The following is a 12,500-nucleotide window of genomic DNA, read 5'->3' as shown; positions in this document are numbered from 1 at the left end:
CCATGCCCCGGCCACGGCCCGCATGCCATGCCACGGCCTCGGCCCGCATGCATTGCTACGGCGTTGCCCAACATGCCATGCCACGGCCTCGGCCCGCATGCCTTGCCACCGCGTTGCCCAGCATGCCATGCCACCGCGTTGCCCGGCGTGCCATGCCTTAGCCTTGGCCAACATGTCGAGCCACGGCCTCGGCCCGCATGCCTTGCTACGGCGTCGCCCAACATGCCATGCCACGGCCTCGGCCCGCATGCCTTGCTACGGCGTCGCCCAACATGCCATGCCACGGCCTCGGCCCGCATGCCATGCCACGTCCTCGACCCGCATGCCATGCCACGGCCTCGGCCCGCATGCCATGCCCCGGCTTCGGCCCGCATGCCATGCCACGGCCTCGGCCCGCATGACATGCCACGGCCTCGGCCCGCATGCCATGCCACGGCCTCGGCCCGCATGCCTTGCTACGGCCACGGCCTCGGCCCGCATGCCATGACATGCCACGGCCCGCATGTCTTGCCACGGCGTTGCCAAACATGCCATGCCACGGCCTCGGCCCGCATGCCATGCCACGGCGTCGCCCAACATGCCATGCCACGGCCTCGGCCCGCATGCCTTGCCACCGCGTTGCCCAGCATGCATTGCCACCGCGTTGCCCGGCTTGCCATGCCTTAGCCTTGGCCAACATGTCGAGCCACGGCCTCGGCCCGCATGCCTTGCTACGGCGTTGCCCAACATGCCACGCCACGGCCTCGGCCCGCATGCCTTGCCACCGCGTTGCCCAGCATGCCATGCCACCGCGTCGCCCGGCGTGCCATGCCTTAGCCTTGGCCAACATGTCGAGGCACGGCCTCGGCCTGCATGCCTTGCTACGGCGTCGCCCAACATGCCATGCCACGGCCTCGGCCCGCATGCCATGCCACGGCAGCGGCCCGCATGCCTTGCCACGGCGTTGCCCAACATGCCATGCCACGGCCTCGGCCCGCATGCCATGCCATGCCACGGCCCGCATGTCTTGCCACGGCGTTGCCAAACATGCCATGCCACGGCCTCGGCCCGCATGCCATGCCACGGCGTCGCCCAACATGCCATGCCCCGGCCACGGCCCGCATGCCATGCCACGGCCTCGGCCCGCATGCATTGCTACGGCGTTGCCCAACATGCCATGCCACGGCCTCGGCCCGCATGCCTTGCCACCGCGTTGCCCAGCATGCCATGCCACCGCGTTGCCCGGCGTGCCATGCCTTAGCCTTGGCCAACATGTCGAGCCACGGCCTCGGCCCGCATGCCTTGCTACGGCGTCGCCCAACATGCCATGCCACGGCCTCGCCCCGCATGCCATGCCACGGCCTCGCCCCGCATGCCATGCCACGGCCTCGGCCCGCATGACATGCCACGGCCTCGGCCCGCATGCCATGCCACGGCCTCGGCCCGCATGCCTTGCCACGGCGTTGCCCAACATGCCACGCCACGGCCTCGGCCCGCATGCCATGCCATGCCACGGCCCGCATGTCATGCCACGGCGTTGCCAAACATGCCATGCCACGGCCCCGGCCCGCATGCCTTGCTACGGCGTCGTCCAACATGCCATGCCACGGCCTCGGCCCGCATGCCATGCCACGGCCTCGGCCCGCATGCCATGCCACGGCCTCGGCCCGCATGCCATGCCACGGCCTCGGCCCGCATGCCATGCCACGGCCTCGGCCCGCATGACATGCCACGGCCTCGGCCCGCATGCCATGCCACGGCCTCGGCCCGCATGCCTTGCCACGGCGTTGCCCAACATGCCATGCCACGGCCCGCATGTCTTGCCACGGCGTTGCCAAACATGCCATGCCACGGCCTCGGCCCGCATGCCATGCCACGGCGTCGCCCAACATGCCATGCCGCGGCCACGGCCCGCATGCCATGCCACGGCCTCGGCCCGCATGCCTTGCTACGGCGTTGCCCAACATGGCATGCCACGGCCTCGGCCCGCATGCCATGCCACGGCCTCGGCCCGCATGTCTTGCCACGGCGTTGCGAAACATGCCATGCCACGGCCTCGGCCCGCATGCCATGCCACGGCGTCGCCCAACATGCCATGCCACGGCCACGGCCACGGCCCGCATGCCATGCCACGACCTCGGCCCGCATGCCTTGCTACGGCGTTGCCCGACATGCCATGCCACGGCCTCGGCCCGCATGCCTTGCCACCGCGTTGCCCAGCATGCCATGCCACCGCGTTGCCCGGCGTGCCATGCCTTAGCCTTGGCCAACATGTCGAGCCACGGCCTCGGCCCGCATGCCTTGCTACGGCGTCGCCCAACATGCCATGCCACGGCCTCGGCCCGCATGCCATGCCACGGCCTCGGCCCGCATGCCTTGGTACGGCGTCGCCCAACATGCCATGCCACGGCCTCGACCCGCATTACATGCCACGGCCTCGGCCCGCATTACATGCCACGGCCTCGGCCCGCATTACATGCCACGGCCTCGGCCCGCATGACATGCCACGGCCTCGACCCGCATGCCATGCCACGGCCTCGGCCCGCATGCCATGCCATGCCACGGCCCGCATGTCTTGCCACGGCGTTGCCAAACATGCCATGCCACGGCCTCGGCCCGCATGCCATGCCACGGCGTCGCCCAACATGCCATGCCACGGCCACGGCCCGCATGCCATGCCACGGCCTCGGCCCGCATGCCTTGCTACGGCGTTGCCCAACATGCCATGCCACGGCCTCGGCCCGCATGCCTTGCCACCGCGTTGCCCAGCATGCCATGCCACCGCGTTGACCGGCGTGCCATGCCTTAGCCTTGGCCAACATGTCGAGCCACGGCCTGGGCCAAACTTGCCATGACACGGCCTCGGCCCGCATGCCATGCCACGGCCTCGGCCCGCATGACATGCCACGGCCTCGGCCCGCATGCCTTGCTACGGCGTCGCCCAACATTCCATGCCACGGCCTCGGCCCGCATGCCAAGCCACGGCCTCGGCCCGCATGACATGCCACGGCCTCGGCCCGCATGCCTTGCCACGACGTCGCCCAACTTGCCATGCCACGGCCTCGGCCCGCATGCCATGCCACGGCCTCGGCTCGCATGACATGCCACGGCCTCGGCCCGCATGCCTTGCTACGGCGTCGCCCAACATGCCATGCCACGGCCTCGGCCCGCATGCCATGCCACGGCCTCGGCCCGCATGACATGCCACGGCCTCGGACCGCATGCCTTGCTACGGCGTCGCCCAACATGCCATGCCACGGCCCCGGCCCGCATGCCTTGCCACCGCGTTGCCCGGCATGCCATGCCACCGCGTTGCCCGGCGTGCCATGCCTTAGCCTTGGCCAACATGTCGTGCCACGGCCTCGGCCCGCATGCCATGCCATGCCACGGCCCGCATGTCTTGCCACGGCGTTGCAAACATGCCATGCCACGGCCTCGGCCCGCATGCCTTGCTACGGCGTCGCCCAACATGCCATGCCACGGCCTCGGTCAGCATGCCATGCCATGGCACCGCCTTGTCCAGCACGCCGTGCCGCAGCGTTGGCCAGCATGCCTTGGCCGGCATGCCATGCCAATGCCTTGGGCCAACATGGCGTGCCACGGGCTGGGCCATGCCGGTCCGTTGCCCGGCATGCCACGGCCGTGGCGGCATGGCAAGCCACGGCCTCGGCCAGCATGCCATGCCCCGGCCTCGCCCAGCATGCCATGGCACGGTCTTGGTCAGCATGCCATGCCATGGCACCGCCTTGTGCAACGTTGGCCAGCATGCCTTGGCCGGCATGCCATGCCAATGCCTTGGGCCAACATGGCGTGCCACGGGCTGGGCGAGCATGGCATGCCACGGGCTGGGCGAGCATGCAACGCCACGGCCTTGGCTAGCAGCAAGGCATGCCACGGCCTCGGCGAGCATGCCATGCCATGCCAAGGCCAAGGCCAAGGCCAAAGCCAAGGCCAAGGCCAAGGCCAAGGCAGTGGGCAAGGCCAAGTCCCTGTGCAAGGCATGGCCAAGGCCAAGGCCATGGCATGCCACCGCCTCGATCGATCTTTTTGAACATGATTCTTTTATAATCTTACCCAAACCGTGCAACACAATTAAAAATGCACTACAATCAATTTTAAATGTCATTCCCTATTTTTTTGCAATTTTTCTGGAGCTTTTCGAATTTTTAAAGCCCTTATTTGGCATAAAAAAATCAAAATAAAATAAAAAAAATGAAAAAAATAATTTAATAATTTCTATAATTACTAGTGAATCATCCTTTAATTATGGGAATTTTTCCATAATTTGTTGACCATTTTTATTAATTTTTATTATTTTTTAAGTATTAATATCGAAATAAATTAAAATAAAATATTTTCGGTAAAAAAATATTTTTTTTAATTTTTTTTATGGTGTATTAAATTATTTCCTACAACTTTCATGTTGAAAGTTTTGGCAAAAAACCATTACTTTTTAAAAAAACCCCATTATGACTCCTCGAACATGCTTGATGTTTCCTCCTGCCAGACTGAAAAGGGCTTAACAGGCTATTATAAGGGGGGGGCACCTCCCTTGCCCAGGGCAAGGCAGTGGCAGGTACGCCCCATGTTGGGCGCGGCCTGGGCTGCGGCCTTGGGTTACATGCACTGCGGCTCGACCGCGGCCTGGGCTGCGGCCTGGGGCGGCTCGGCCGCGGCCTTGGGCGGCCTGGACCGCGGCCTTGGGCGGCCTTGCGCGGCCTGGGCGCGGCCTTGCGCGGCCTGGGCGCGGCCTTGGGCGGCCTGGGCGCGGCCTTGCGCGGCCTGGGCGCGGCCTTGCGCGGCCTGGGCGCGGCCTTGGGCGGCCTGGGCGCGGCCTTGCGCGGCCTGGGCGCGGCCTTGGGCGGCCTGGCCGCGGCCTTGCGCGGCCTGGGCGCGGCTTTGGGCAGCATGGCGTGGCATCCGCGCGGGCGTGGGCGGCCTGGCATGCGCGCGGCATGGGCAGCACGGCATGGCATGCGCACGGCCTGGGCGGCCTGGCATGCAGCCGGCCTGGCATGCCCGCGGCGTGGGCAGCACGGCATGGCATGCGCACGGCCTGGGCGGCCTGGCATGCAGCCGGCCTGGCATGCCCGCGGCGTGGGCAGCACGGCATGGCATGCGCACGGCCTGGGCGGCCTGGCATGCAGCTGGCCTGGGCAGCACGGCATGGCATGCGCACGGCCTGGGCGGCCTGGCATGCAGCCGCCCAGGGCAGCCTGGCCTGGCATGCCCGCGGCGTGGGCAGCGTGGCCTGTGCGAATACCGCGCGCGTGGTCTTTTGACCACGGTGCGCGTGTTGCGCGCATGGTCGCGCACGCCTTTGCACGCCTTCGCACGCAACGCACGTCTAGTGATAAGAACCCCAGCCAAGGCAGCCCAGCCCCAAGGCCATGGCCAGCAGCATGGCATGCCACGGCCAAGGCAGGCCAGCCAAAGCCAGCAGCTTGCCATGCCAAGGCCAAGGCCAAGGCCAGCAGCATGCCATGCCACGGCCAAGGCAGCCCAGCCAAAGCCAGCAGCATGCCATGCCAAGGCCAAGGCCAGCAGCATGCCATGCCACGGCCAAGGCAGCCCAGCCAAAGCCAGCAGCATGCCATGCCAAGGCCAAGGCCAGCAGCATGCCATGCCACGGCCAAGGCAGCCCAGCCAAAGCCAGCAGCATGCCATGCCAAGGCCTAGGCCAGCAGCATGCCTTGCCACGGCCAAGGCAGGCCTGCCAAAGCCAGCAGCATGCCATGCCAAGGCCAAGGCCAGCAGCATGCCATGCCACGGCCAAGGCAGCCCAGCCAAAGCCAGCAGCATGCCATGCCAAGGCCTAGGCCAGCAGCATGCCATGCCACGGCCAAGGCAGCCCAGCCAAAGCCAGCAGCATGCCATGCCAAGGCCTAGGCCAGCAGCATGCCATGGCAAGGCCTAGGCCAGCAGCATGCCATGCCACGGCCAAGGCAGGCCAGCCAAAGCCAGCAGCATGCCATGCCAAGGCCAAGGCTAGCAGCATGCCATGCCACGGCAAAGGCAGCCCAGCCAAAGCCAGCAGCTTGCCATGCCAAGGCCAAGGCCAGCAGCATGCCATGCCACGGCCAAGGCAGCCCAGCCAAAGCCAGCAGCATGCCATGCCAAGGCCAAGCCCAGCAGCATGCCATGCCACGGCCAACGCAGCCCAGCCAAGGCCAGCAGCATGCCATGCCACGGCCAAGGCAGCCCAGCCAAAGCCAGCAGCTTGCCATGCCAAGGCCAAGGCCAAGGCCAGCAGCATGCCATGCCACGGCCAAGGCAGCCCAGCCAAAGCCAGCAGCATGCCATGCCAAGGCCAAGGCCAGCAGCATGCCATGCCACGGCCAAGGCAGCCCAGCCAAAGCCAGCAGCATGCCATGCCAAGGCCAAGGCCAGCAGCATGCCATGCCACGGCCAAGGCAGCCCAGCCAAAGCCAGCAGCATGCCATGCCAAGGCCTAGGCCAGCAGCATGCCTTGCCACGGCCAAGGCAGGCCTGCCAAAGCCAGCAGCATGCCATGCCAAGGCCAAGGCCAGCAGCATGCCATGCCACGGCCAAGGCAGCCCAGCCAAAGCCAGCAGCATGCCATGCCAAGGCCTAGGCCAGCAGCATGCCATGCCACGGCCAAGGCAGCCCAGCCAAAGCCAGCAGCATGCCATGCCAAGGCCTAGGCCAGCAGCATGCCATGCCACGGCCAAGGCAGGCCTGCCAAAGCCAGCAGCATGCCATGCCAAGGCCAAGGCCAGCAGCATGCCATGCCACGGCCAAGGCAGCCCAGCCAAAGCCAGCAGCATGCCATGCCAAGGCCTAGGCCAGCAGCATGCCATGCCACGGCCAAGGCAGCCCAGCCAAAGCCAGCAGCATGCCATGGCAAGGCCTAGGCCAGCAGCATGCCATGGCAAGGCCTAGGCCAGCAGCATGCCATGCCACGGCCAAGGCAGGCCAGCCAAAGCCAGCAGCATGCCATGCCAAGGCCAAGGCCAGCAGCATGCCATGCCACGGCCAAGGCAGCCCAGCCAAAGCCAGCAGCTTGCCATGCCAAGGCCAAGGCCAGCAGCATGCCATGCCACGGCCAAGGCAGCCAAGCCAAAGCCAGCAGCATGCCATGCCAAGGCCAAGGCCAGCAGCATGCCATGCCACGGCCAAGGCAGCCCAGCCAAGGCCAGCAGCATGCCATGCCACGGCCAAGGCAGCCCAGCCAAAGCCAGCAGCTTGCCATGCCAAGGCCAAGGCCAAGGCCAGCAGCATGCCATGCCACGGCCAAGGCAGCCCAGCCAAAGCCAGCAGCATGCCATTCCAAGGCCAAGGCCAGCAGCATGCCATGCCACGGCCAAGGCAGCCCAGCCAAAGCCAGCAGCATGCCATGCCAAGGCCAAGGCCAGCAGCATGCCATGCCACGGCCAAGGCAGCCCAGCCAAAGCCAGCAGCATGCCATGCCAAGGCCTAGGCCAGCAGCATGCCTTGCCACGGCCAAGCAGGCCTGCCAAAGCCAGCAGCATGCCATGCCAAGGCCAAGGCCAGCAGCATGCCATGCCACGGCCAAGGCTGCCCAGCCAAAGCCAGCAGCATGCCATGCCAAGGCCTAGGCCAGCAGCATGTCATGCCACGGCCAAGGCAGCCCAGCCAAAGCCAGCAGCATGCCATGCCAAGGCCTAGGCCAGCAGCATGCCATGCCACGGCCAAGGCAGGCCTGCCAAAGCCAGCAGCATGCCATGCCAAGGCCAAGGCCAGCAGCATGCCATGCCACGGCCAAGGCAGCCCAGCCAAAGCCAGCAGCATGCCATGCCAAGGCCTAGGCCAGCAGCATGCCATGCCACGGCCAAGGCAGCCCAGCCAAAGCCAGCAGCATGCCATGGCAAGGCCTAGGCCAGCAGCATGCCATGGCAAGGCCTAGGCCAGCAGCATGCCATGCCACGGCCAAGGCAGGCCAGCCAAAGCCAGCAGCATGCCATGCCAAGGCCAAGGCCAGCAGCATGCCATGCCACGGCCAAGGCAGCCCAGCCAAAGCCAGCAGCTTGCCATGCCAAGGCCAAGGCCAGCAGCATGCCATGCCACGGCCAAGGCAGCCCAGCCAAAGCCAGCAGCAAGCCATGCCAAGGCCAAGGCCAGCAGCATGCCATGCCACGGCCAAGGCAGCCCAGCCAAGGCCAGCAGCATGCCATGCCACGGCCAAGGCAGCCCAGCCAACGCCAGCAGCTTGCCATGCCAAGGCCAAGGCCAAGGCCAGCAGCATGCCATGCCACGGCCAAGGCAGCCCAGCCAAAGCCAGCAGCATGCCATGCCAAGGCCAAGGCCAGCAGCATGCCATGCCACGGCCAAGGCAGCCCAGCCAAAGCCAGCAGCATGCCATGCCAAGGCCAAGGCCAGCAGCATGCCATGCCACGGCCAAGGCAGCCCAGCCAAAGCCAGCAGCATGCCATGCCAAGGCCTAGGCCAGCAGCATGCCTTGCCACGGCCAAGGCAGGCCTGCCAAAGCCAGCAGCATGCCATGCCAAGGCCAAGGCCAGCAGCATGCCATGCCACGGCCAAGGCAGCCCAGCCAAAGCCAGCAGCATGCCATGCCAAGGCCTAGGCCAGCAGCATGCCATGCCACGGCCAAGGCAGCCCAGCCAAAGCCAGCAGCATGCCATGCCAAGGCCTAGGCCAGCAGCATGCCATGGCAAGGCCTAGGCCAGCAGCATGCCATGCCACGGCCAAGGCAGGCCAGCCAAAGCCAGCAGCATGCCATGCCAAGGCCAAGGCTAGCAGCATGCCATGCCACGGCAAAGGCAGCCCAGCCAAAGCCAGCAGCTTGCCATGCCAAGGCCAAGGCCAGCAGCATGCCATGCCACGGCCAAGGCAGCCCAGCCAAAGCCAGCAGCATGCCATGCCAAGGCCAAGCCCAGCAGCATGCCATGCCACGGCCAAGGCAGCCCAGCCAAGGCCAGCAGCATGCCATGCCACGGCCAAGGCAGCCCAGCCAAAGCCAGCAGCTTGCCATGCCAAGGCCAAGGCCAAGGCCAGCAGCATGCCATGCCACGGCCAAGGCAGCCCAGCCAAAGCCAGCAGCATGCCATGCCAAGGCCAAGGCCAGCAGCATGCCATGCCACGGCCAAGGCAGCCCAGCCAAAGCCAGCAGCATGCCATGCCAAGGCCAAGGCCAGCAGCATGCCATGCCACGGCCAAGGCAGCCCAGCCAAAGCCAGCAGCATGCCATGCCAAGGCCTAGGCCAGCAGCATGCCTTGCCACGGCCAAGGCAGGCCTGCCAAAGCCAGCAGCATGCCATGCCAAGGCCAAGGCCAGCAGCATGCCATGCCACGGCCAAGGCAGCCCAGCCAAAGCCAGCAGCATGCCATGCCAAGGCCTAGGCCAGCAGCATGCCATGCCACGGCCAAGGCAGCCCAGCCAAAGCCAGCAGCATGCCATGCCAAGGCCTAGGCCAGCAGCATGCCATGCCACGGCCAAGGCAGGCCTGCCAAAGCCAGCAGCATGCCATGCCAAGGCCAAGGCCAGCAGCATGCCATGCCACGGCCAAGGCAGCCCAGCCAAAGCCAGCAGCATGCCATGCCAAGGCCTAGGCCAGCAGCATGCCATGCCACGGCCAAGGCAGCCCAGCCAAAGCCAGCAGCATGCCATGGCAAGGCCTAGGCCAGCAGCATGCCATGGCAAGGCCTAGGCCAGCAGCATGCCATGCCACGGCCAAGGCAGGCCAGCCAAAGCCAGCAGCATGCCATGCCAAGGCCAAGGCCAGCAGCATGCCATGCCACGGCCAAGGCAGCCCAGCCAAAGCCAGCAGCTTGCCATGCCAAGGCCAAGGCCAGCAGCATGCCATGCCACGGCCAAGGCAGCCAAGCCAAAGCCAGCAGCATGCCATGCCAAGGCCAAGGCCAGCAGCATGCCATGCCACGGCCAAGGCAGCCCAGCCAAGGCCAGCAGCATGCCATGCCACGGCCAAGGCAGCCCAGCCAAAGCCAGCAGCTTGCCATGCCAAGGCCAAGGCCAAGGCCAGCAGCATGCCATGCCACGGCCAAGGCAGCCCAGCCAAAGCCAGCAGCATGCCATTCCAAGGCCAAGGCCAGCAGCATGCCATGCCACGGCCAAGGCAGCCCAGCCAAAGCCAGCAGCATGCCATGCCAAGGCCAAGGCCAGCAGCATGCCATGCCACGGCCAAGGCAGCCCAGCCAAAGCCAGCAGCATGCCATGCCAAGGCCTAGGCCAGCAGCATGCCTTGCCACGGCCAAGCAGGCCTGCCAAAGCCAGCAGCATGCCATGCCAAGGCCAAGGCCAGCAGCATGCCATGCCACGGCCAAGGCTGCCCAGCCAAAGCCAGCAGCATGCCATGCCAAGGCCTAGGCCAGCAGCATGCCATGCCACGGCCAAGGCAGCCCAGCCAAAGCCAGCAGCATGCCATGCCAAGGCCTAGGCCAGCAGCATGCCATGCCACGGCCAAGGCAGGCCTGCCAAAGCCAGCAGCATGCCATGCCAAGGCCAAGGCCAGCAGCATGCCATGCCACGGCCAAGGCAGCCCAGCCAAAGCCAGCAGCATGCCATGCCAAGGCCTAGGCCAGCAGCATGCCATGCCACGGCCAAGGCAGCCCAGCCAAAGCCAGCAGCATGCCATGGCAAGGCCTAGGCCAGCAGCATGCCATGGCAAGGCCTAGGCCAGCAGCATGCCATGCCACGGCCAAGGCAGGCCAGCCAAAGCCAGCAGCATGCCATGCCAAGGCCAAGGCCAGCAGCATGCCATGCCACGGCCAAGGCAGCCCAGCCAAAGCCAGCAGCTTGCCATGCCAAGGCCAAGGCCAGCAGCATGCCATGCCACGGCCAAGGCAGCCCAGCCAAAGCCAGCAGCAAGCCATGCCAAGGCCAAGGCCAGCAGCATGCCATGCCACGGCCAAGGCAGCCCAGCCAAGGCCAGCAGCATGCCATGCCACGGCCAAGGCAGCCCAGCCAACGCCAGCAGCTTGCCATGCCAAGGCCAAGGCCAAGGCCAGCAGCATGCCATGCCACGGCCAAGGCAGCCCAGCCAAAGCCAGCAGCATGCCATGCCAAGGCCAAGGCCAGCAGCATGCCATGCCACGGCCAAGGCAGCCCAGCCAAAGCCAGCAGCATGCCATGCCAAGGACAAGGCCAGCAGCATGCCATGCCACGGCCAAGGCAGCCCAGCCAAAGCCAGCAGCATGCCATGCCAAGGCCTAGGCCAGCAGCATGCCTTGCCACGGCCAAGGCAGGCCTGCCAAAGGCAGCAGCATGCCATGCCAAGGCCAAGGCCAGCAGCATGCCATGCCACGGCCAAGGCAGCCCAGCCAAAGCCAGCAGCATGCCATGCCAAGGCCTAGGCCAGCAGCATGCCATGCCACGGCCAAGGCAGCCCAGCCAAAGCCAGCAGCATGCCATGCCAAGGCCTAGGCCAGCAGCATGCCATGCAACGGCCAAGGCGGGCCTGCCAAAGCCAGCAGCATGCCATGCCAAGGCCAAGGCCAGCAGCATGCCATGCCACGGCCAAGGCAGCCCAGCCAAAGCCAGCAGCATGCCATGCCAAGGCCTAGGCCAGCAGCATGCCATGCCACGGCCAAGGCAGCCCAGCCAAAGCCAGCAGCATGCCATGGCAAGGCCTAGGCCAGCAACATGCCATGGCAAGGCCTAGGCCAGCAGCATGCCATGGCAAGGCCTAGGCCAGCAGCATGCCATGCCACGGCCAAGGCAGGCCAGCCAAAGCCAGCAGCATGCCATGCCAATGCCAAGGCCAGCAGCATGCCATGCCACGGCCAAGGCAGCCCAGCCAAAGCCAGCAGCTTGCCATGCCAAGGCCAAGTCCAGCAGCATGCCATGCCACGGCCAAGGCAGCCCAGATAAAGCCAGCAGCATGCCATGCCAAGGCCAAGGCCAGCAGCATGCCATGCCACGGCCAAGGCAGCCCAGCCAAGGCCAGCAGCATGCCATGCCACGGCCAAGGCAGCCCAGCCAAAGCCAGCAGCTTGCCATGCCAAGGCCAAGGCCAAGGCCAGCAGCATGCCATGCCACGGCCAAGGCAGCCCAGCCAAAGCCAGCAGCATGCCATGCCAAGGCCAAGGCCAGCAGCATGCCATGCCACGGCCAAGGCAGCCCAGCCAAAGCCAGCAGCATGCCATGCCAAGGCCAAGGCCAGCAGCATGCCATGCCACGGCCAAGGCAGCCCAGCCAAAGCCAGCAGCATGCCATGCCAAGGCCTAGGCCAGCAGCATGCCTTGCCACGGCCAAGGCAGGCCTGCCAAAGCCAGCAGCATGCCATGCCAAGGCCAAGGCCAGCAGCATGCCATGCCACGGCCAAGGCAGCCCAGCCAAAGCCAGCAGCATGCCATGCCAAGGCCTAGGCCAGCAGCATGCCATGCCACGGCCAAGGCAGCCCAGCCAAAGCCAGCAGCATGCCATGCCAAGGCCTAGGCCAGCAGCATGCCATGCCACGGCCAAGGCAGGCCTGCCAAAGCCAGCAGCATGCCATGCCAAGGCCAAGGCCAGCAGCATGCCATGCCACGGCCAAGGCAGCCCAGCCAAAGCCAGCAGCATG

Source organism: Camellia sinensis, chromosome 6 (genome assembly GCF_055761805.1).
Source record: "Camellia sinensis isolate YWXY chromosome 6, ASM5576180v1, whole genome shotgun sequence".
In the NCBI taxonomy this organism is placed as follows: domain Eukaryota; kingdom Viridiplantae; phylum Streptophyta; class Magnoliopsida; order Ericales; family Theaceae; genus Camellia; species Camellia sinensis.
This window is presented reverse-complemented; position numbering follows the sequence as displayed.